Source organism: Lissotriton helveticus, chromosome 4_1 (assembly GCF_964261635.1).
Source record: "Lissotriton helveticus chromosome 4_1, aLisHel1.1, whole genome shotgun sequence".
In the NCBI taxonomy this organism is placed as follows: domain Eukaryota; kingdom Metazoa; phylum Chordata; class Amphibia; order Caudata; family Salamandridae; genus Lissotriton; species Lissotriton helveticus.
The window spans coordinates 246,108,839-246,134,746 of record NC_136063.1 but is presented as its reverse complement, the minus strand read 5'-3'; the positions used below and the strand labels follow the sequence as shown (position 1 = coordinate 246,134,746).

The 25,908-nt window shown below is 45.8% G+C and overlaps 1 protein-coding gene and 1 long non-coding RNA gene across 20 annotated transcripts in view; one reads left to right on the top strand and one right to left on the bottom strand.

Annotated features, from left to right (window-relative positions):
- Window positions 1–25,908, top strand: part of LOC144828501 (uncharacterized) — a 2,902,672-nt gene that overhangs the window by 1,278,154 nt on the left and 1,598,610 nt on the right. For 12 of the 17 annotated variants that reach the window (XR_013610467.1, XR_013610466.1, XR_013610460.1 and 9 more), the window contains one exon: window positions 4,148–4,237. The exons of 4 other annotated variants lie outside the window; for them this stretch is intronic. This is a non-coding gene — a long non-coding RNA (uncharacterized LOC144828501). Of the gene's footprint in view, window positions 1–4,147; window positions 4,255–25,908 lie in introns of all 17 variants that reach the window. One more of the 17 variants, XR_013610456.1, reaches the window with a different exon arrangement.
- LOC144828498 (CMP-N-acetylneuraminate-beta-galactosamide-alpha-2,3-sialyltransferase 1-like) overlaps window positions 1–25,908 on the bottom strand; it is a 297,640-nt gene that overhangs the window by 268,850 nt on the left and 2,882 nt on the right. For 2 of the 3 annotated variants that reach the window (XR_013610454.1, XM_078686720.1), the window contains exon 1: window positions 25,628–25,886. The exons of the other annotated variant lie outside the window; for it this stretch is intronic. The gene's annotated coding sequence lies outside the window, so the exon portion shown is untranslated. Of the gene's footprint in view, window positions 1–25,627; window positions 25,887–25,908 lie in introns of those variants that run through there. 3 annotated transcript variants of the gene reach the window in all.

The window sequence follows — 25,908 nt, the reverse complement described above, 5'->3', positions numbered from 1 at the left end:
GGGCTTCGCTTGCAGGGTGCCATTATGGTAAGTAGAGGATGGTGTAATTTTCCAGTTACTCCTTGGCTTGTCGTTTGTTACATGTAAACATTTTGAAAGTACCCAGAACATTTTCCACCTCGCCTGCATTCCTAAACACTTCAGTGAGGGCCTTTTTTAATCATTCTAAACAACAAGTTATAAAACCAGTGTTACTTCCTTAGCATAACAGTTTGTATCCACATTTATTCTGAGGGACAATCTGTAGCATATATGCACTTATCTCTGTTGTACAAAATATCTGTCTCATGCAAATAGTTGTTTTGTACATCAATTTTGCTTCAGCACATACATGACTTTCTGCTTTGGAAAATATTGCTCCTGGGTAACGTCAGACCCTGAAGCACTGCATCATGTTCTTAGTTCCCCTTGAGCAGTGAGTGTAAAATCCCATGGGTGTATACCATTTTAACCCCTTTGCCGCGGCCGCAATTTCGTGGCAGTGCGGCACTTCCGCAAAACGGGCGGGGCCGCGTCGGCCGTTGGATGTGCGCAGCACTACGAAGGTAGTGCTCGCGACGTCCAACGGCCGACAGCAGCACTTAAGGGGTTAAGAAAAGTAAAGGTTACAGGGTTGTTATAGTTCAGAAATAGAATTTGAAAAACCTTGGAAATTCACTTAAAAAAACAAAGGTTACCGGTCATTAAAGTTAGGAAATGAAATTAGAAAACCATAGAAATTCACTAAAAAAACAAAGGTTACAGGGGCGTCATAGTTAGGCTCAGATTTCACTCGTACAAGATCAGTGAAATTCAGCAGTTATAGTTACCTGAGATAACTTTAACTCATGCCCCTGCATTGCACTGCTTATGACCTCCCATATTACAGCACTCATAGCACGGTCAGTAACATCACTCACGACAAAAGCAAGTGAGTACATGTTTTAAGAGTTTAAAAGTGTTAAACATATCTACTAACCTACTGCAAAACTTAAATTAGTATACCAGGTGCACTTCTGCTGAGTGATTCTACTTTTAACATATATTATGTGAGTGGCTGTGTTACTGTATGTATCTTTGTGTGTATGGGTGTGTGAGTGGCTCCTTGGGTGAATAAGCGGGTATGTGAGTAGATGTGTGGGTGAGTGAGATGGTGTGTGAGTGGCTGTATTGGTGAGTGGGAGTGTAGTGACTATGGGTAAGTGGGTGTCTGAACGGCCGTTTGAGTGAGTTACTGGGTGTGTAAGTGGCTTTATGGGTGAGTGAGTGGCTGTTTGAGTGGGTGTTTGGTACAGTGAGTTGGTGTTTGAGTGGCTGTATTTGAGAGTGAGTGTCTGTAAATGGCTGAATGGGTAAGTGAGTGGATGTGTGAGTGCTTGTATGGATGTATGAAAGGGTATGTAAGTAATTGTGTAGATGTGTGAGTGAGGACTGGTATGGGTGAGTGAGTTGCTGTGTTGAAAGCCTATATGGGTGAGTGGGTGTTTGAGTAACTGTGTATGAGAATATGTAGTTGTGTAAGTAGCTGTGTGGCTGAGCGATTGGTAGCTTTATGGGTGAGTAAATGGTTGTGTGAGTAGCTGAACGAGTAAGTGAGTGGGTGTGTGAGTGACTGGCGGAGTGAGTGGGTGTTTGACTACTGGTATAGGTCTGTGAATGGGTATGTGAGTGGTTGTGTGGGTGTGTGAATGGGCATAGAAGAGGTTGTATGGGGTTGTGGATGATGTCATCAATTATGTCATTTCAGATGTCATCTGTGATATCACGGACCATGTCATGAGTGATGTAATATGTGAGGTCATAAGCAGTGCATAGCAGGGGCATAACTTATAGTTCGCTATGTTAACTATAAGTGCTAAATTTCACTGGTTTTGTATCAGTGAAATCTGAGCCTAACAATAATGTTCCTGTAACCTTTATTTTCAGTGAATTTCAATGTTTTTTTATTCTATTGCCTAACTATACCATCCCTGTAACCTTTGTTTTTTTCAGTGAATTACCAAGGTTTTTTTGTGAAATTCTACTTGTTTTATATTTTATTCCTTATCAGTAAACTCTAATGTATGAGAGTGAGTGTGTGAGTGCACGAGTGTCTCAGTGGGTGTGTGAGGGAGTGCAGGAGTGTCTCAATGGGTGTGTAAGAGGGTGTTCAAGTGTCTGTATTAGTCTGGGATTGGCTGCATAAGTGTCTCATTGGGTGTGTAAGTGGGTGCGTGCGTGTCTGAGTGGGTGAGTGATTTGTGAATGCTTCCATGAGTGTGTGAGTCAATCTGTGAGTGAGTGCATGAGTGTCTAAGTGGGTCTGTGAGTGGGTGTGTGAGTCTCTATGAGTGAATTTGTGATTGGCTGTATGGGTCTGTTAGTGGGTCTATGAGTGGCTGTTTTTGTCTCAGTGGGTCTGAGATTCGGTGTGTGAATCTCTGAGTGGGTCTGTGAGTGGCTGTATGGGTTGATGAGTGGATGCATGAGAGTCTGAGTAGGTCTCCGAGTGGCTGTATGTGTCACAATGGGTGTGTGAGTGCATGTCTAAGTGTCTGTGAGGGTGTGTTAGTAACTGTGTGAGTGACTCAGACACAAAGGAACCACACTTGCCCTTTTATACAACACAATATCTGCAAAAGTGGAGCTCTTTCTACTGGTCAATGACTAAGTGCTACCTCCTTGGATAAATGTATGTATTCTACACTACAGCTGCATAATGGAGCACGGGCGAGGAAATGTCACCAGTGACCTAGTGTGCATTTTGGCAATGTGATTGTTCCTGGTGCATTTTTATCCAGAAATATATGATAAAATGAATAATCTCAAAGAGAAGACGATGAGAATACAAAGAAATAAATCTCCACCAAACAAGAGTCCTTCCTCTTAACTATATGAAGTAAGTGCTTCTTTGTTTGGTGGAGATGTCCTCGGATCCCTAGGCATCAAGAACTCCTCACCAAAATCGGCGAGAAATGTGCTGGGCACGGGGGGGGGGCATGTGTTAAGCTGTCCATCATCCTGGCAAAAGACAGAAAGACTTTCGATACTGCTAAGGTGGGCGGAGCCAAATGGGGAAGCTTCCACATGATGTGCACATTTGCGTCCTCCTAGCAATTTAAAGGGAGAACCATGAACTCTGCTCTCACCAGGAGAGGACAAAAAAGAACCCACCCTTCAAGGTCACATACAGATTGTGCTTCAATAGGCCAACTATACAGTCACCTCCAAGTAGGATTTCAGATCATGTTTCATTAAGGAATTGCTGAGAAAACACACTTGCTTTGACTTTGATATGCCAGGGAGTTAGGATAATTTGTCTGTTTCAGAAGTGGATCTTCAATAGGGGCACTTGCTAGGTTTATATTTGTAAGTGCCTCCGGTAGAGGTTACATTTCTGTGAAATGAGCATCAGGGACAGAATACCCCTAGGGACCTAATTCCCTGAGGCCCGGCCACGACTTAATGGGTGAGAGAGCTGCATCACCCCATCCCTGGGCTGATTCTGGGCCAGTGGGGGAGTACACCATTTGTTCCTGGTTTTCAAATATTTGGTTGCAGGAAAAGGCACCCCATAAATCCTTGGTGAGGGTTGACTTTGCTTGCTACACTCACTCATATTGTGCAATGTGGGGCTTGGTTGAAACGTTTTTTGCCAGAGTTGCTTTGGTTGTCCAATCCCGCTCTGGATTATGCCATTGTCTAATGCAATGTGCACTTAAAACCTTTAATTCATTCAGAACTAAGATTCTAACACAGCCTTCTTGGATGCTGAGATGTGTTTAATGGGCTGTTGAGGTCTCAAAAAACAATTGGAAAACTGGGATCCCGAGACTTAAGAGTCTTGGTTCTTACCGATAGATGTCTATATAGCAGTAAAACTCAGAAGGTATTAAAGCTCTTGAGCACTGGAGCAGGTACTGGCTCAGGAGATAGATACAGGACAGTGACAATGTGTGATAAACAGGCACTGATCTCAGTACCGCATTCCTAGCTCCCTCTCAAAACACCCTATCCAAGGGACACATAAACACACCTCCTCTATTGCAAAGCGCGCTCGTCTTCAACCAGTAATCATGAGTATTTGTTTAATTTGTTGCTGTTTTGCTATACAAGCAGTGCAGAATATGTGCCACTGGTGGTCACCAGTACTTATTTTTGGGGACCGGAACTTATTTTTCATCCTCAGAGTGAACAAGTTTGAGAACTGTAGAAAAACCGAAAGAAGGAATGAGAGAAGGACAGGAAAACAGTAACAAAGAAAGGAAAGATGGGAAAGGTAATTGCAAGAGTGAGGTAAGGAGACAGGAGGGGTAGCGGAAGGTAAGAGGCATTAGTTAGAATCAAGATAGACAATCTTGGTATTTGCCAACCACAGCATTCATGAGCACTAGATATAGGCTCCATGGAGAAACGATCACCTGCACTGATTTTTCAAAATAAATTGATCACTGTGCTCTATGGAAGGGCGTGGCATGACTGTAGGGTGTCACAAATGTCAATGTAATATAATCTTGCAGTTTCCCGGTTGTTTGCTTCCACACCATAGAAAGCTTTTCTGTGCATTGCAAGACCATTTTGATCATGCTGCAAGACAATTTTCACTCGAATCAAACACAGCCAAGATGGGAAACACATGTGAGCCTTCTCACTGCAGTGTGCAGAGCTTATGAACAATGGCAAATGTGTGAAGATGCTGAGGATTACCTTTTACTGCATAAATTGTTACAGCATTCATAATTTTCCTCTCAAATCTGGAAAGTGTAAGACTTTGCACCTTTCTCAGTTTTGCAAAGCCTTCCTCTAGAACTTTGTGACGTTTTATTGTGTTAATACTCCAGGTCTTACTATGTTGTACAAGCAGTCACACCAGTTCAACACTGCTGATAAGTGCCCATGCACTAACAGGAGAAAGTGCAGTTTGTTTTTAGTCGCTAGTAGGCTCTAGTACCAAAACTGGCACAGATACCCTTTTGAGCTCAACAATAATGACATCTTTAAGGCTGTCTGCTCTGTGTTATAGCTACGAGGGTGTTGAGCACATGTTTAACCACTTTGCCGCAGCGCGAATTCCAAAGTGGCGCGGGGGGCTAGATGGCAGGCGTGGCGCTTTGGTGCTCATGGCGGCTCCATGCCGTCATGAGTCACGGGCGGCGTGTGCTCATGATGGCGTGGTGCCGTCATGACTCCGACTGTTCATTAATTTGCCCGCACAGGTAGAGAATTAGTGCCGCGTGGGCAGCAGGATGGCTCCACGCCGTCATGCGCACACGCCTACCGTGACTTATGGCATGGAGCCGTCATGAACATGCAACGGGTTAATTAGATACTTTAGTGGTTCACCCTGACAAGGACTGTGATTATTACTTGAGGTGAGAACTTACCCTTCTCAACTAATAACCCATTTTTACATTACATACATTAAAGTTTAAGCTCACAGAAAAGAACTATCATGCAACGTAACTTACGTAATATGTAGACGAGGATGGATTTCTTGGCCTAAGCATGGCCTTTAGAGAGAGGATCGAGCACGGCAAAATATATTGCATTTTAAATGTTTGTTGTAAATATGTCTGTTCTCCCTTGCATCATGCGAATAAATTGTAGATGGTGTGAAGTGCTCACTCAGATATATGTGATTAACACAAGTCAGAGCCTGTTTAGACGCACGCCCTACAGCAGGGAACATGTATAAAGAAAGATATAGAAGCTAATATGTATTATTTTATTAGATTTCGGTAAAAGGGAATGATACCCCTCAAACGCCCATCATTGTAAAATGGTCACTTGTGTATGAGCAGAAAACTTGTTTTTGGTTTTTACTTTGCCAAGTGGAAAGTGAAAGTCCACAATACTACCTGCTGTTACAACTGTGGATCTTTTAGAGAGAAGTGTTATTATTTCTGCAACCACCAATAACAAAATGCTAATTAACTTCCTCATGAATACCAGTTCAATTCAATAAAACTTTATTCGGATAACAAAGTATCCATAAAAGTACAAGTCACCAAAACAGTTAAAAGGAGCAACATAAGTTCACATAATACATACAAGTTCATGGGTCAAACATAGTCTGTCTAGCTCGGACGGCTGTACGCAAAAAAGTGCTAGTGCGAAATATGAGTTCATCATTATCCATAGTTAATATCATTAGATATGCTTTTTCCAAGCTAATAGGTTTAAGTTTTTTAAAATACGGAATTAAAAACAGTTCAATATATTTCATATAAAATGTACAAAAGAATAAAAAATGCAACGCAGATTGACCACTCAGGCCATCACACGGGCAAGGCAGGGAATGAAGGTCTTTCTGATGGTCAAGGGGGAAACAAAGTGCATATTTAATTGAGCCTGCCCTTAGGCGGAATAATAATCCCCGCACCCAATGGCTCATCGAGAGTGTCAGATAGTGAGGCATAGGCGAAGTTAAGAAATCAAAAGCCAGATATGTAGAAACAGTGATCTTAGGAGATTCCCGGTTTGATCTTTCTTCATCATATAGTGTGTATAGAGCATTTCTTATTTAATTTTTGTGTGGGAGATTATCTACAATGTGCTTAGTAAAAACATTCCCATAATTAATGCTACAGAGACTGTTATACACTCCAAAGAGCCAGGGAATATCCAAACATTTATCACAATTCCGACAGTCAGTAATAATGTCCCTGGTGAGTGATGCCGCCGGGTTTTTCCAAATGGAAAGCCAGAACAGGACAGGGCGAGCACGGATGAAGTCCTCGATAAAATTCAAATTTAGCTCCTTGTGACAGACATATTGTGCAGTAGAGATAGGGACACAGAGCATCTTCCGGAAAAATCTATTCTCTTCCAGTTGTATGGGTCCACACTTGGCCACACCCCAGACCTCCGCGCCATAAGTGGCAACGGGGGTATACTGGGCTTTTAATTTTTAAGATAGCAGATAAAGTGCCAGTGTGTTTAGAGCGGGGTAGGCTAAGAATTGAGTTAATGGCCTTTGAGAACCTACCCCTGGAATGAGCAATGTGCTCAGTCCAGGAGTTGTTCGCAGCAAAGACCACCCCTAAATAGGGAAAACTATTAGTGGACCACAGTTTGTCTGCGCCTACCGAAATACTACCTAACTGTCGTTTATTGGGGCCACAGGACATAATAAAGGATTTCTTAAAATTGGTTTTTAGGTCGAGAGACTCCATATAATCGACAAATCCCTTCACCAGAATGCGTAAAGCATTCGGAGTGTGGCCCATGAGGACCTCATCATCTGCGTAAATCAGAACGGGGAGGGAATTGCCCATAATTTTCGAGACATCATGGGAAAGGGGGATGAGGCTTTTATGAAGACCAATAATGTAAATGATAAAAAGAAGAGGGGCTAAAACACATCCTTGTCTGACTCCTCTTTGGACTTTAAAAGTATTTGTAACTTCGCCCCCCCTGGCCAATTCTGACACAAGCGTTCAAATCTTTGTACAAATAAGCCAAGAAATGCACAAGAGGATCGTCTAGGCCGTAATTCAAGAGGGCTGTCCAGAGTTTCGATCTGTTGACAAAATCAAACGCAGAGAACAAGTCCATAAAAGCGAGATAGACTGGCGATCTGCGTGCAATATTGTATTTCACCAGAATTCGGTTTAAATTGAGACACTGCTCAATGGTTCCGACCCTATTGCGGAAGCCTAATTGGCAGCGTTCCAGAATACCATTGTCCTCGGTCCAGCACAGAATCTTGTTATATAAGATACTGCCAAGAATTTTTAGCGTATTATCGATGAGGGAGATGGGCCTGTAACAGCTTGGTTGAGAACAATCTCCCTTTTTAAAAATAGGGACGATAATACTTGTTGACCAGGTGCAAGGGAGGGGAACAACAGTGAGATTGTTAAAAACATTTAAAAGAAGCGGAGCCCAGACATCTGGATTTAATTTAATAATATCAATGGGTAAACCATCAGGGCCCGGTGCCTTATTCCCCATGCTCTGGTTAATGCCATCTTCTACCTCAGATAAAGTTATATTAACCCTTGGGGGATGGCAGAAGGACAGTGAAGCCGGCTCCGAATGGGGCGCGGCATAGATGGCATTAAAATGATTAACCCATGCTTTGCCTGTGATAGTGCAACTAATCGGGGTCATAAGCTGTCCAGAGGAGCGTAGGTCTTTGACAGCTGTCCAAAAAATATTTCCCTTCTTTAAATCAGCAGTTCCGACCAAAGCGGCCCAGTGACCTTCTAAAATCTCTGTTTTCCTTTTGTTTATAGTAGCTTTATACCTGCGTCTTGCTTCTCTTACTTCGATGGGACAGTTTGGTTTAAAAGACAGTGCCCTTCGTAGTTCCCTGTTTGCCTCTGAGCACTCGTGGTTGAACCATCTGGGGCCTGGTTCGGTGTCCCTACGAGGTGCAGATAATAAAGTTTTGGAGGCTACGCAAATCTTGACAAAATCACAGACGGCCTTGGGATGCGGAGCCTTATCTGATAAGCATGAGTTGAAGAGATGTAAATTGTCTCTAACTAAGGCATGAATCGCTTCCCTAATGTTAATACCCTGCCATCTGAGTCTAAGTTTATCTGTGGTGGGTGAAAGGTTCCTAGCGCCACACTCCTTATTAAAGATGGGCCGTGATTCCAGGCTCATAACAACCCTAATGGGGTTGTGGTCCCCTTGACTCATTGGAATGACAGCGCCATCCAATAGGCAATCAGCTATACGGGGTGAGGCGAAAAAGTAATCCATAATTGAGGAACACCCTCTGCCTCTGAAAGTTGGCACTAGCTGGGCATTAAAGGCAAAATTAGCAACAGTGTCCATGACATCCTGCAGGTTGTGAATATTTAGGAAGGAGAGCAATTCAGTGCACCTTTGGCAAGGGATGCCCTGCCCATTTGGCCTATTATGCGGGGCCACAATATTAAGCCTAGCATAGAAATCTCCACCCAGCAAAATGCCATGGGTCCTGTCGAAATCTTGCCTGGACTCTAAATTAGTAATAAATTTAAATAGATCAATAAAATTCCTATTAGGGGAGGTATTAAAATCGTTGTTATAGAAATTAATCAGAAAAAATTAGGCTTTCCGTTTAAATAAAAAGGCTTCGAAATGCAAATTATCGGTTGGTATGTTCTTAACACACCCACCAGCTGAAATGTTAATCCAAGTTGATAGACCGCCAGAAGGGCGGCCCAATCTTGATTTGGCAGCTAGTGTATTATGGCATTGGAACCCATTAAGGTACAACTCTTGTGTGGCCCAGGTTTCCTGGAACATCACAATGTCCTGCTGGTTTACCAGGCTGAGCCACTCCACGTCTTCTAACCTGGATTGTAGGCCGGCGATATTCCAGGTCAGGACTTTTAGATCATTCGCTCCCACTGTTCTAATCAATCTTGATGAGTTATTAGAATACGGAGGTGAAAATAAAGGGGGGGGCACTTGCATGCTCTGCATGATGGATTTGTGAGGATAATTGTCAGTCAGGAATATCCAGTACTGACAGAGCAGAGAAGCGGTTAACCAAAGGATAAATCTGCAGGTGTATTAAGATGAGGACGGGTGGGCGGGTTATAAAAGTAGCCCAGAGGAAGGGCGCAAATATCAGTACATGGGCTGAAAGTTTGCTCCCGCGAAGAAAGAACATTATGCACCATCTGGGGTTTACTAAAATTAATAACTATACAGTCCCCCATTATGTTTTGGGGGGATAAACCAACCCACCCCACTCTGCGTACCATTAGTATTTCATGCAAGTTAGCAGGATTGAAGCCTTTGTGTTTCTTGAGCCAATCCACGCACTTGTTCCGCAGATCGACCCATGACTCCCTCCCGTTGGATGATAAACAAGGAACACATGCCAAAACCAGAATGTAGGGACAAGAGGCCGGGGGAAGATTCAAGACATCAGTATTAAGATGTTTACAGATAGGCAACGCTCTTGTGTTGGTCAATCTATCCTTAGACCCCCCCGACATTAAGAGGTATCAAAGATGGGGGCTGTTTATTGCAGTCCTCCAGCCCAGGACCAGGAGCAGTAGAAGGTTTTAGGATAGTGCCATCCTGACCATTAATAAGTGATTTGCTTGCACTAACTGCCTTGGTCACCATGGTATGATCAATAATTGGAGGGAAAGCACAGTGTCCGTGATTATTTATGACGGGCCCTGAGGTGATCAACCGTTCCAGATCATCCAATCTTTTTTGCAGTGAGCCAATATTCTTTTCAAAAAGTGCTTTTACATAGCTCATCATAGTTCTCATACTAGACTCCAGGGCGTCCATGATGTTATCTGTTCTTAGTGGGAGTGGTGCATCATCAGTCTGGGTACCAATAGTGGAGATAGTCAATGTGAGTGTAGGAGCAACAATGCTTCTTGTGGTTTTAGGAGGGATTTTGGGTTTATTTAAGATAGGGGGAACAACTCGTTTCCGTTTTGCTGCAGGCTCCTGTAGCTTTGTTGAGGCCATAGTTTTTGGGGCGCGAGCCCGAGCTGCAAGATTTGGGCCATTAGGTGGAGCAGTGGACGGAGTATCCAAAATCAGTAACATTGGCGTTGGAGAGGGCGGTGCCTCGGACAGTGGCTGTAAGTTTGGCGTTAAAGAAAGCCGAGAGTAAAGAATGTCACCTTGATTTAATACATCCAGGGATGCACGTCTTTCAGCAGTTAGTGCATCCAGAGACAAGCGCCGTACAGTGAGCTCAATTTCGTGTGTTAGATAATTGTCAGTCCTGACTAGAAAGTCATCCAGTGTTCCCGCTGCTCCCTTACGTTTACTCATTGTCAGATGCTTCTTAACGCCCCCTCAGAATGACAATGCTACAAGTGATAGTAACAGTACCACCTAGCCAGTGTAGCCCGGTAGGCAGATGACAGTGGCCCAGCCCGGCCTCTTTCGGCCTGTGACGGCCTTGGATGGCCCCGCCCTTGTCCCGGGCTTCGCCGGGCGCGTCCCGCGACGCGGGTGCTGGCCTGATTTTTAAAGCGCCTCAAGGCGCGCAATTCAGCTGCGGCGGCTCCTGCCGCAAAGCACCCTGGGACTGGAAGTCGCCCCCGTCTCTGCGGCCGCACCGAGATGGAAAAGGCTGCGGCGGCGGGGGGGAGTGAGGAGCCAGGAGCAGGTAGGGAGCCAGACAGCCACGGGACAACAGCAACAGGACTCGGCGTTGAAAACAGAGAAACCCGCTCCCCGAGGGCTGGCCTGATTTTTAAAGCGCCTCCAGGCGCGCAAGTCAGCTGCGGCAGCTCCTGCCGCAAAGCTCCCTGGGTCTGGAAGTCTCCCCCATCTCTGCGGCCACCCCGAGATGGAAAAGGCTGCGGCGGCGGGGGGAGTGAGGAGCCAGGAGCAGGTAGGGAGCCAGACAGCCACGGGACAACAGATACAGGACTCGGCGTTGAAAACAGAGAAACCCGCTCCCCGAGGGCTGGCCTGATTTTTAAAGCGCCTCCAGGCGTGCAATTCAGCTGCGGCGGATCCTGCCACAAAGCACCCTGGGACTGGAAGTCTCCCCCGTCTCTGCGGCCGCGCAGAGATGGAAAAGGCTGCGGCGGCAGGGGGAGTGAGGAGCCAGGAGCAGGTAGGGAGCCAGACAGCCAAGGGACAACAGCAACAGGACTCTGCGTTGAAAACAGAGAAACCCGCTCCCCGAGGGCTGGCCTGATTTTTAAAGCGCCTCCAGGCACGCAATTCAGCTGCGGCGGCTCCTGCCGCAAAGCACTCTGGGACTAGAAGTCTCCACCGTCTCTGCGGCCATGCCAAGATGGAAAAGGCTGCGGCGGCGGGGGGAGTGAGAAGCCAGGAGCAGGTAGGGAGCCAGACAGCCACGGGACAACAGCAACAGGACTCGGCATTGAAAACAGAGAAACCCGCTCCCCGAGGGCTGGCCTGATTTTTAAAGCGCCTCCAGGCGCGCAATTCAACTGCGGCGGATCCTGCCACAAAGCACCCTGGGACTGGAAGTCTCCCCCGTCTCTGCGGCCGCGCCGAGATGGAAAAGGCTGCGGCGGCGGGGGGAGTGAGGAGCCAGGAGCAGGTAGGGAGCCAGACAGCCAAGGGACAACAGCAACAGGACTCTGCGTTGAAAACAGAGAAACCCGCTCCCCGAGGGCTGGCCTGATTTTTAAAGCGCCTCCAGGCACGCAATTCAGCTGCGGCGGCTCCTGCCGCAAAGCACTCTGGAACTAGAAGTCTCCACCGTCTCTGCGGCCACGCCAAGATGGAAAAGGCTGCGGTGGCGGGGGGAGTGAGAAGCCAGGAGCAGGTAGGGAGCCAGACAGCCACGGGACAACAGCAACAGGACTCGGCATTGAAAACAGAGAAACCCGCTCCCCGAGGGCTGGCCTGATTTTTGAAGCGCCTCCAGGCGCGCAATTCAGCTGCGGCGGACCCTGCCGCAAAGCACCCTGGGACTGGAAGTCTCCCCCATCTCTGCGGCCACGCCGAGATGGAAAAGGCTGCGGCGGCGGCGGGGGGAGTGAGGAGCCAGGAGCAGTTAGAGAGCCAGACAGCCACGGGACAACAGCAACAGGACTCGGCGTTGAAAACAGAGAAAACCAGTAAATGATTCATGCTGACATGGGAGACCTAGCAGGAAAAACAGGAGCAAATGCAATGGCACTGCCTTATATCATGGAATCTGCTTTGGCGTTTGCTCCCTTGAGGACGCCTCCCAACAGTTGCATTGCATGCCATCGACTGAAACTTGAATACTCGTTCTCACCCTCGTTTGGAGGTAAAGTGGGTGTAAATTAAGCACACGCGGCTCTTCTGTATGCACACTCCATATTTATTATCAGGCTTTATGTAACGCACTAAGCCAACCTACACATGGTGAGACAGTCATATTTGAAGAGATGGGAACAGCAACGCCTTAAAACCTTTAAAGGAGTGTGCAAACTGCAACCGGAAGCGAGTTTCAGAACTTGCTCAACCATGTCAAACGAAGCTGCCACCAGAAGGATAAAACAACAGCGGATTTAATCAACATATGCTCTTGGAACGTGCACGGTTTTAGCTCTATGGAGCAGGATCACGAAACACACATTTTTTTGAAGATCTGGATATAATATTCTTACAAGAAACCTGGAATCTGACACAACTAGGATTTCCAGGCTTCACGGACTACCACATACTCGCAGAAAAGCACGCAAAATATGGTCATCCCCGGGGTGGTCTAACAATCCTTGTGTCTCAGAAATTCAACTGGAACCAGGAAATACTGGACGTTGGACTAAACTGGGTTCAAGCAATAAAAATCACAATACAGCCCTGCATCAATTACTACTCATAAACATTTACGTACACCCAGACCGCAAAGCAAAAAAGGAAAAACTGGAAACATTGTTAAATTTGATCAAAACTTTACAAAAAACCAATAAACAATGCTCCACGATAATTTCAGGAGACTTTAATTTAAATTTACTTAGCAACAATAGGGGCGGACTGAATAGAAAAAAAAGGGTAGCATCCGCATCCACTCCAAAGGAATGGGGCAAGATAACTACAATGGGCCTAACAATATTAACTAGTAAAAATAAAGAAGGCCCGTCCCAGTCGTGCCCAACCTATGTGAGCGGCAATGTCAAATCGACTTTAGATTTCACACTTGTAACAACGACCCTGTTAAACTCAATCGTTGAATACCTAATAGTCCAGCGCCTGGAAAGTGATCATTACCCACAAATCCTCAGGTTGGATATTGCTGCACCAAGAGCAGAGAAAATGAATTCATTACATCAAAAAACAGAAAAATTTAACCTGCGAAAAATAAAATGGAGGGGCGGAGAAACACAAAAAAATCATGACCACGGCCACCAACTTTATGTTGAAACTTGGGAGCCTTGATAACGGAGACCCTAAAAACAACTGGGAAAACTTGTTGGAGGAAATTAAGGAAAACCATTCAGCTCAGCCGAGAGCAATCCGAGATTCAACAGGAAAACCAGCGCCCTGGTTCAATGCGGAACTAAAACAAGAAAAAAGAAAACTAGCCAGGGCCCAACGATCGGCTGCAAAGGGTCAATGTACAAATACTGTAGACCTCAGAAATATGAAAAAGGCATACCGGAAAAAACTATGGGTAGCAAAAGCACAGTACAAAGAACGGGTATGGACAAAGCTACTGATTTCCAGCAAAAAAGCATCTTCTAGAGAATTCTGGGTAATCATTAACGAATTAAATTTGGGTTAGGCATTGCAAAAGGATCCGGGGATAAGCAACATGGAATGGGAGACATTCGTGAAGAACCTTTACTCAACAAAGGATTCCCATAGTATTGAAATAGAACAACAAGGGAGACCGACGGAGATCAAAGTCCACAGTTTAAAACTCCACGACAGTGTTACTCCAGAACCTAACCCCAAATTTGAAGAGTTATCGATCACACGGGCCCAAATAAAAGTTTAATCCAAAAATTAAAATCAGAAGGGGCTCCGGGGCCGAACGGTATTCCAACTGTAGTCTATAAAACAAACATAGACTTCTGGGCCGATCTTTTATCTACACTCTTCAATCACGTCCTAAAAAAAAGGAACTCTTCCGGAAACATGGAGAGGAAACATCATCCACCCAATCCATAAGAAAGGGGACCGGAAAGAGCCAGGAAATTATCGACTAATTTCCTTAATAGACGTTGAAGCTAAACTGTACGCCTCGTGCCTGTTGAAAGAGCTGCAGAACTGGGAAATATCAACAAAAATAATCCCCAGCTTTCAAATAGGTTTTAGACTGGGGATGGGGACGACTACTAACTTGGTCACCCTGGGCCTGATAACTGATAACGCCAAAAAAAGAAAACACCAACTATACGCATGTTTCGTCAATATAAAAGCAGCCTTTGACCACGTAAGCAGGCCAAGGCTCTGGAGCAAATTAAGAAAGTGGGGATGCCGGATTACCTAATAAATGCAATCACCAGCCTATACAGTGACACATGGGCGAAGGTCAAACAAGGGAACGGTAGCAGCCTAACTCACAAAATCGAGACACAGGACGGTTTAAAACAAGGTTGCGTCCTTGCCCCCAGTCTTTTTAACGTATATCTTGCCGACATCGGGCGAATATTAGAAGCAACTGAAAGTCATGCTCCTATACTTGGCAATGTTCCTGTGCCCATAATGCAGTACGCTGACAACATAGTTTTACTAAGCAAAACACCCGTCGGACTGCAACGCTTATTGAACAAGTTAGTTTCATATTTAGCAGAGGAAAACCTGGAGCTAAATAAAAACAAAACCAAAGTACTGCGAATCATGGAGTGGAAGAAATTAAAATATAGATGGTCAATCAACAACTCTCTTCTTGAAGAGCAGGATTCGTACAAATATTTGGGGATGACCATTGAGCGGGGAAATACAAAAAAAAGGCACATACAGGTACTAAGAGGGAAGGTGCAATCATTAATATATGCATATAGGCAACTGCAAAAGACAGTGGGAGGCCCAAACTATATGCATCTACTCAAAGTTATGGCTGCACAAATTATTCCAAACCTGTCCTATGGACTAATCGGATGGCTCGGAGGCGAATCAACGATCCTAAACAACCTACAAAACAAAATATATAAAGTGGTGTTTGGTTTGCCACACGCCGCATCGCCAGCCCAAGTTCGACTAGAATTTGGCTTACAAAATCAAGTTATTAGGTCAAAGTTCACATTTTTTAAATTCTGCCATAAGATCCGATCCGCACCGAGAGAGTCACTGGACAAGCTTTGCTTGCAGGAAATAAACTTTATGGTAGGGAGGCCCAACATCAATCAATGGGGTGAATTTCTCAATCAGAGTTTGACAACACTGGGCCTCCAGGAAGTGTGGGAAAAAAACATCGACCACAAGCAGTTTTGCAAAATAGCAAACGGTTCGGCTAAAAGGATTTCCTTGCTCAAAGACAAACGAACTCTAATCAAACGGAGACATGCTTGGACAGTAGTAAATTCTTACACCACCCAAAAACCTCAAGTCTTCTTAGCCCTACATTACTGCCAACACCTAAATAAAACGTTAATAGCGTATCGTCTGGGCATGCATTATTCAAAAGATCTAATGCCATCTTGGAAACAACAACCAGAAAGTGCTAACTGCAGACTATGCGGATATAAGAACGAAACAGTGTCACACATAATATGTGAATGCCCCGCGCTACAGGTCTTAAGAAGAAATCTTCGGGCAATTTTCAACACAATGAAAATCCGCACCTGCAGGAAGGCGGTGATACGGTGGCTAAGTGGTGTTTCACCAACCCTTTCATGTCGGGGAATCAATTTATTGTGAAGGCAACAAGGAAGTTACAAGAAAAGGAATAGACATAAGGAATTTTCCTGTCCCGAACAGAAAGAAGCACAGGGATAGAACCCAAATGACAAAAGTGACACAGAAGGACCTAGGACGTTTTTTTAATATGATAACTGAGAGAACAATTTTTGATTCAGAATAATCTGATTCCATTTTAATTTTTACTTGTCTTTTATATTTGTTGTTGCACTGTTTTTATTGCTTGTAAACATTGTAATGATTTTAATTAATCACACAATAAAATGATGATGATGATGATGATGAAGCTGCCACCAGCTACAGCTTTATCGACTCCATGAGTTTCTAAAAGTCACGGGTGATTAGATTTAAAGTTTCTATTAATGTGGCAAATGGAACTTGCACAGCAATGTTTTACTTCCTATTTTTTTGCAGTATGAGCCTGGCACAGGGCGTTAGAGGGCTTCACAACACAAACTACAATATATGCTTTTTCTAGGTATCAGGCAGGGACTGTATTATGCAATGGGTGGACTGTCCCTGTTAATGCCACGCTGCACCTTTAAATAGGTGCGCTGTGTGGAAACAGTGGTAGTGTGTCGCATTCCAATCAATGCACTGCCCCCGGGGCAGCCACGAGCTCGTATTGCCTTGGGGCAGAGCATCAGTGAAAGATTAACTCGCTGGTTGGAGCAGCCGGTCTGTCTTTAATGTGAAAGCGACCCCCAACTGCACTTCAAAGAGATCCCACTGAAGGTGGGTGCAGTGAGTGACGCGTGCATGCGTCACAAAGCATGTTAGTTGTTCTGGGCACCATTTTTGGAATGAAGAAAATTAAGAAGCGCAAAAGTGCTTTCGTTTATAAAGTGGAAGGGCCAGCATCAATTTGCTGTTGACCTCAAAAAAGGTAAAAATTAAGAATTGAAATAGGATTACAGCGATGGACAAGGAGGGGTAATGGAGGAGTGGTCCGTAGTGGGTATTGAGATGAAGGGAAAAGGAGCACATCAGAAAGAACAACAAGGGGAGACTCGAACAAGGGAGAGACCAACAAGAAGTGACGGTAGATGCACGTGGGTAGGAGTAACATGGACCTCCAGGGGAGAGAAACACATATGCACATAGGCAAGAGAAAGCAATATGGAGCACATAGGGAAGACAAACACAGAGACGACAAAGAGCAACACACTGCAGGGTGGAGTGAAGCACATAAGGGAGACAGCTGAAAAACACATGCACTCTCAGGGAGTACTTAATCAAAAAGGAACAAACTGTGGCAAAGCCAATAGGTATTGCCTTTAGGACCTATTGGCATTTTGATGCTGTGCAGCATGGCAAAATAAAACAAACAAATAAAAAAAAAAAGTTGCTATGATGCATCGTCTTGTAGGAGCGAGCACCATGCATGCGCGCTTCTACAAAGTAACACAAGTGCTTTTTTAATGTTATTTACAAAGCTTGAGTGGTACATTTAAATAAAATAAGTAGAGCATTAGCTTTTTATTTAGGCGTGGGTGGCAGGCAGCATCACAAATCACAGGTGAGGGGAAATCATCACAAAGGACACAGCTAGAGGAAGCATGGAAGGGACGCAGTTGCAGGAAACAACACAGAGGGCATGGGTGATGGGAAGCACCAAGGAGAGTGCTGGTGGGTGGAAGCAACACAGGTTGTGGGGATGGAAGTGATGCAGAGGGCGGGAATGGGGAAGAAGCAACAAGTGAGAGAAAGCAACGAGGAGCAGGCGGGAAGAAGCACCTGGGCAAGAAAGCAATGTGAGAGAAGAAGGGCACGGGGAGGGAGCGGAAGAGAAGCACAGAGAGCCTGCAACTTGGATAGCGACTGGGAGAAAGCTGGAAATCACATGCACTCTCATGGATGCACTCATAAAAGCTTGAAACCTAAAGGGGAAAAAAATTATGGTTTAAAACCAAACAATGGAAAAACACAAGTAATGAGGCCATGTTCCAGGAAAGTTGCAAAGACAAGTACGGGAGTAAAAGCCCTCACAAGCTAATGAAGGAAATCAGCCAAAAGAGTGACAGTAAATTCAACCAAGCAATGGGCGGCTCTAAGACCACTATAAAGTGACAATAGGTATTTTTATCAACCCAAAGTTTGTGCTGAATGGTAGGTGAGACCTACAAGTAGTCCCCTAAAAGTTAGAAGTGGGAGGGCAAAAGAGGATATGCTCTAAGGGAGGGACAAACACAACATGAACAAGGCAACCTATTGGATAAGAAGCAAGCACATGAGTGTGGCAATAAAAGCCATAAGGGTAAGCACTGGGATTTAAGCCCTCTGTAAATTCTTGGTAAGCTGACAGTAGATCTTTTGCAACCAGGCAGCCTGGGATGTCTGGTAAACTCGACCGAAAATGGAACTGGCCACCAAAGCCCGAGATATTTGCATATGTACATCACAACATCGAGATCGCAGACAAATACAGGCGCACATTTCTAAAATGTTTCTGACTCACCCGAACACTTGGGTCTGGAGCTGTGTGTAAGGCACAGGTGGTGTAGTCCCTGTAGTAAGTGCTATTTAAATGCAATTTAATTTAACAATCACATGATCATATATGTTTGAGCATCATGTATGCATATTTTTGTTAAAGTATGCATCAATGTACTTTTAGTAAAAAAGTTTCCAGAAATGTCCTAACGATATCAGCTTTCCATCGTAAAGCAGACGGGCGACCCCCGATGGATACCATTTACCCCCATTAAGTAGATGTCACGTGCGGTACTCAAGAAAGGACTCGAGTTTAAATACGGATAAGACGCGTTGATCCCAACCAAATCTCTTAAGAATCACAGGCTTTATTAAGGTGATAAGTCGCCGTTTTTTTCGGATTGCAATTACAGGAACACGTTATATAAACGGCAAATGAGGTATACTGATAATCCAAGACACACCGTCATTTAAAGATCAACGTTCTAATTTATTCGAAGACTTACTTTCAGCGCCCGCAAGCTAGACACGAGCAGGCACTCTCCCAGCAGCCCCCAGGTGGCAGCAGACATTGTAGATGCAGCGCGGGTGTGTGGAAATGGGGGTTGGCTGTCAGGCTTCCGTAGGTGGCAGGGACGCTGAGCAGCGCTGCTCTACAGCTCACCGGGATCGCCGTCAGCCCTCAAATCATTCATTATGATATATGTAAATATGGGCGTGTGGCGTAACTAATTGCAGGTCTGAAAGTGGGGCCCTGCTATACAGTATGTGTAGGTATACCGTGCATGCACACCACACAGGGATGTGGAGCACAACATACATATATGTACAGGTATGCTGTTGACATGCGTAGCAGATAGGCATGTGAAGCGCAGTACTTACAATCGCAGCATACATGTAGGTACAGGCATGCTGCTGATATATGCAGCATATAGGGATGGGAATCATGGCACTGACAATCACAGCATACATGTATGTACAGGCATGCTGCTGACACATGCAGCACATAGAGATGGGAATCATTGCACTGGCAATCACCAGCATACATGTATGCACAGGCTTTTTACTGACATGCGCAGCACATAGGCATGTGAAGCGCAGTACTGACAATGACAGCATACATGTATGACATACGGATGAGTACAGTGGTATCAATGACAGCAATGGGGATGGGATGCTTAGTCTGTCAGTCACAACTTTAAGAAATATGCAGGCGTCAGGAGAGTGTACAGTACTGGCGGCACTCTCGATTTTAGTGATACTGCTTACCGCTGGATATTCTAACACTTTAATGGCTGGTATAAAGTCCCTTACTACTAGTAATATTACCACCAGCATTAGTAATTCTACTACTACATTCGTGTTATTACAGCTGCTAGTAATGATGCTACTTCTGCACTTGCATTTCTACAACTCCTCAAGCTGTATTTACTATTTCTTCTTGTACTAGTGACAGTAAAAGTACTACTCGTAGTGCCATTGCCACCTACAGGACTGCTTCTTGCAATGGAAGTATTGCTGGTGCTGTAACTTTTAGAACTTTTAATTGGTACTATTAATAGTAGAGTTGCTCATACTAAAACAAGCACTACAAAGTCTATACTATTATTAGAGATATTACTGACAGTAATGCTACGTCTACTACTAATAAAATAGTAGAACTACTGCAGCTCCTAGAAGTACTACAAGTACAACTACTTGTAAAAACATGGCTAGTGGTTCTACTCCAAGTACTTCCACCAGCTTTGCTAATACGCCTACCAATACTACGAGCCCTTATGCAGCTAGTACCATGATAATAAGTGCTTTAATCCAGTTACTCTTCTTGCTAGGAGTAGTAAACCTCCTGGCACTAACGCTAGCAGAACTACCCCTGATGCCAACCCGTGTGCATCTCATTTCAAACTCACCAATCTCAACTCTTTCACAGTTCATATGAATGATGGGCCATGGTTCACTGCAGTGATGCCATTTCAGTGAGTTATGGAGTTTGTAAGCATAAAAAACCAGAACTACAAATACTGTAATCGTTTCATTCAAGTTGGCTTTATTTGCATGGCAAGGACGCCATTGACGCCAAAGTTATCGCCTCCTGTAAAAGTAAAGGACACAGCAGAAAGGCTGGTACATCACGTTTTCAGTTTGACACAAAAGTTCGCCCATAAACATGAATATAATTGGACAGACCTGCCTTGCACTATATTCAGTGTCTACGAAGATCCAGGACATAATATGTCTGCCAGCAACTTCTGTCGGTGCTATGCTGCGTGCTGTACATACTCCAGCACAAATAGAATGCGGCTTTGCTATACTTCCCCATATGCATAGCAATGATACCACTGCTACTGAGGGGTATCTGAAGAAGACCATGGAGGCGAGCTTCTTGGATCGAAGAGACCGTTGCATGGGCAGTCCCCAAATCTCCCTTTGTTTTTCTCAACTATATGTGTTCCTTAGAGGTCACAGCGGCTCCGGAGAACCACAACAGAAGTAACAGACCATAAAAGAACTCAACTCACTGACCACAGCGACATCATCACCCACAGCAGCGCCTCACAATATAACAACCCCAAGGACCACAGAAGCACCCAGAGACCACAGAGGACTCACAGAAATCAACAGCATCCAAGAAAACACTGCAGCGACCAAACCCACAGTAGTACTTACCAAACCCAGATCACACACAAAGCAGGGGCAACAGCCCTAGAAAGCGACCACAGGACACGGCCGTACTCACTGGAAACAACAGTCGTCTAAGATCATAGGCGCTGCAAAAAAGGCACACAAGTACCCTCAGTAGTACTTACCAAACCCAGATCGTCCACATAGCAGGGGCAACAGCCCAAGAAAGCAACCACAGGACACGGCTGTACTCACTGGAAACAACAATGGTCCCAGATCATAGGCGCTACCATAAGGCGCACAAGTACCCACAGTAACCCAGATCGCCCACATAACAGGGGCAACAGCCCAGAAAGCAACCGCAGGCCACGACCGTACGCACTGGAAACAACAGTGGTCTAAGATCATAGGCGCTACCATAAGGTGCACAAGTCCCCACAGTAGTACTTGCCTAACCAAGATCACCCACATAGCTGAGGCAACAGCCCAAGAAAGCAACCACAGGACACAGGCGTACTCACTGGAAACAACAGCGGTCACAGCTCCTAGGCACTACAATAAGGCGCACAAGTCCCCACAGTAGTACTTACCAAACACAGATCACCCACATAGAGGGGGCAACAGTCCAGAAAGCTAGCACAGGACACAGGCATACTCACTGGAAACAACAGTGGTCACAGATCATAGCCAGTACCAAAAGGCGCACAAGTATCCACAAAACAGTGCAACACCCACACTGCGATGGACAAACGCAACAGCCGCAACAACACACCGAAGTGCACATAGACCAAAGCAGCGTCCACACAGCAGTGATCATTTGCCACAGCAGCCACGCAGTTGTGGGCAGCATGTCTCATGGGTGGCAGAGTGGGCGTGGTAGAGGGCGCGCAAGAGGGGGGTGCAAAATGTAAAAAGACTTGCCTTGACGCCGTGTCCTGAGTCTCTGCTCCTGCTCTCATCGTTGGACTAGAGGGTCAGGAAGCACAGCCAGGATCCCCCGACTAATCACAATACTGAATTGCAGCTTTGTGATTGGTAAGCACCCAGGCTCCCTGACCAATCACAATGCTGCAATGCAGCATTGTGAATGGTCTGAGCGTCCTGGTTCGACACTTAGGAAGGGAACGGGGGCCTGGGCATGCTCTCCACGCAGGCTGTAATGCAGCCTGCATGGAGAACAAGGAAAGTGCGCATGACTGTTTGGGGCCACCCAAGAGGGCCGGACAAACAATCATGTGCACTTAGGAGTGGGCAGATCACTCCTCTCCTACCCTGCTCTGAGAGCAGAGCAGCCAAGCCTGCCTGCAGAGCAGCAGGGACACCAGTACTGTTGGAAACCAAATGATAACTCAAAGTTATTATCATTTTATGTTTCCTTTACTTTGCACTGCTTAAAAGCAGTGAGGCGACACTCCGCCATAGCGAGCGAGGAGCCGAAACTGCAGACATGGACACATACATAGGTACAGAACACAAGATAACCTAAGCAGAGAAAACTCACAGGACCCAAAGGACACGATACAGCATCACACACAGCAGCAAACGGCACATTAGCTAGATCGAAACAAAATAAAATCAACTTCCAGTCCTTTGCTGCTGCCTCATTTCGGGAAGAGAATAAGTACTCGGTTCCTCCTAAAACAGACATGGATGGCAATGTAAAGTACTCTAGTGGCGTCAGAGGTGTTGCCCAATGAATGCATGGGAGAATGTGGCACTAGGAAAGTTGCTTTCTAATTCTGCCTTGACTGGTAACCACAATGTGATAGTAATCGTTTGCCTTCCTGTGCCTAAGGCAGTTGCATTTTCTGCCAACCATGGCTAATTTTGCAATACTTTCACCTACGCAACACGTTCTCACTTCAAACTGCAGAGTGCTGTGGGGGATAGTCTGAAATGAATTAATTAAAAGGTGCTCTCGAGCATATGCTCAACTCTGAAACTGGTGCTGATTGAGTCCTTGAAGTCCTACACCTGCCTGGTTTGTTCGCCCCTTGTTTTACGAGGCACCCTAGGTCCAGGGAGGCTGACAGACGCTTGAGGTTAGAGTCTCTGACCCAGCCGTCCCTCCCTAAAGGCAGGTACAACCAGTTCTGGAGAAGATGCCTGCACATGCTATCTCTTTTCCACCTCCCCTCAGACCCCTGCCAGGCCACATGAAGTGCCTATGACTCATAGGCACTTCATGTGGCCTGGCAGCGGTCTGAGGGGTGCATAAGATGTTACTGCTCATAGCACATAGGCTATGAGCATTAAAATCTCTGCATCTTTCCAGAGTCCAGAACCTAAGTCTTGACAAATTGTTTTACGCTGGAAAAAGGCCTAAAAGTGATGCAAAGTAGTGCAGTAGCACTAGAAACTTGCCTAAACGATTTTGGACCAATGAGGAGTCCCATGGGTGGTACTTGGGTATTCCCAGGCTACCAGCCATGGTCTTGATACAAAGCTCTATCTACTAACAATGTTAGATAATGCTTTCTGCCAAAAATGTATGCCTCCTCAAAGCAGGTGCTAACAAGAATGTTTTTATTTCTCCTAATTGTTCACACTTTGCATGTGTGCTGCCCATGACAACACACAATAATGTGAGAAAAGTTTAAATGATCTCTAAGTATAGTAATTTGTACTGGAAGGAAACCCTTTATGTACAACTATATGCTTAACATCATACACATACGTAAAAAAGTGTGTTAGCTGTGTTAGCGCTTGCTGCTGATATGAGTCTAGATATCCCCAGGGCACTGGCTCCGCCTTTCATCTTTCTTAAAACATTGAATTTGCCAGCATTACAGTGGCTACTGGGAGCACCTTTTACTTAAGGGTGTCAATAAATGGAATTATATCTATAGCGCAGAACCCTACACAGGGCATTCGGGGAGAGGGGGCTGTACTTACAGAAACTTGTTGTCTGTTATGACGCAGTGATGCGGCTTGATTGCTTGGGTAGGACAAACATCCACAGTTGTGGTGCAGTGAGGCCCCTCACAGCCCTGGGACTCGGTGCCACAGCACCCGGAGAACTATTCATAGCTACTCCCCGCAATGACGCATAGGGTCCCCAGAGACCTTCGAGCAGCTGAAACCAGGAGGAAGAACCCTTAAAGAGTCCTGGGTCAAGGGTCGAGGAATGCCCTGACTGCGAGTCCAAGGCGCTTCCCAAACTTGTGGAGTGGAGAAGTGTGGCTCACTGGTTAGAGGAGGCAGACCTGGAAGCAGAGGTCAGCCCGGGACCAGGGTTCAATTCCCGGCTCGGCGGGGTCTTGAGTCCTAAAATGTCCATGGACTCGACAATTCTCGCTCCGGTGCCTACTCGATTCACGGGTTCACGCTCTGCAACTCTGGGCAATAGCTTGCTTAATCTCCACAACGGCCCCTCGCGGCGGGATGCCTGGCTTTCACCTTGCGGATACCCTGCCGGGGTTATCTCACAGGGGAATACCAGGATGGGTTCCCTAAGCAAGCGCTTAGAAACCGCTTGGTGATTTGCGCTATATAAATTCCTGTACATTTACATTTACATTTACATTTACTTCATCTGCTCAGAAAGATTTTAGGCCAAAACTTCTTGTGCTGGGGACTGCCATGTAAAATGTCAGCTTCGGACCCCCCCTTCTCTGGCTGAAACTTCGTACCCCACCATTCTTTCATACTTTTTCTGATGCGCAATAACGCTCTGGAGTAGCTGCAAGCTCCGTGATTAATAGAAGGCGCTATGTAAAAAGAATGCCGCTGAAGGCTAAGCTCTTGGCAGCACGTGCACCACACAAATATTTGTAACTTCAAAAACCAGCGAAGAGGTTAAGGTGTATTTGGTTCTAGATGCTTTGCACAGGGACCTGTGAGCCCGGCACAGGCGTCCTCTGTGCAGTGCGAGGCAGGTAAGGCCTCCCTCTGAAGTAACCCAACCCCTTAATGTCCGAGGGGCTCCTGTGCGCACTGGGGCGGGGGAGGCCGGGGGCCAGGAGTTGGTATGAGAACCTCCCGGCTCTGTCTGGGAACAAGGCCCCCATTACACTCCTGACAATAGCGAGATTGTTGGACACACACAAAAACGGTGCACGGAAGGGCTGCCTGTTCGGAGCGCCTCTGAGGGGGTGGGGGGGGGGGGGGGGTGTTCACTCGATGCGGACCCGGGCTGTCTGCGCGCGCACGGAAAGGGGCCATGCGAGCTCCCCTGCACCGCTCCTCCGTGGGAAGGGGGGCTGTGGAAATGGGAAATTGTGTCCTCATGTAATGCAACTGGTGCTATGTAAGGCGCTCTGATACCCGATTCGTGTCAAGTTCGCGCTGTATAAAACTCTGTAAAACAAAATATATATATATATATATATTAACAGAAGTTACAGGGGAGGGAGAGCAGGCAAGAACTCACGGTGTTAGCGGATGCTGGCTAGCTCCTTCCTCCACGGCACCAGTGTAGCTTGGAGTTGGCATTTTATGAACGTTCACAGGGAGGTGTTAAATGCAACAGAAGTGCGCTGAGCCGTGAAGGGCAAATCGGGTCCGGGAGCGCTGTGTCAAAGTGCTTGACACGTAATTAGGAAATGTTTGAGGCGACTCCCCCTGACCTGCCAGCTACTTCGCACCCCTCCCCTCTTGACCAACTACCTCATCACCTCGCTCGCCACCTACGACTGACGGGAAATATTTCAC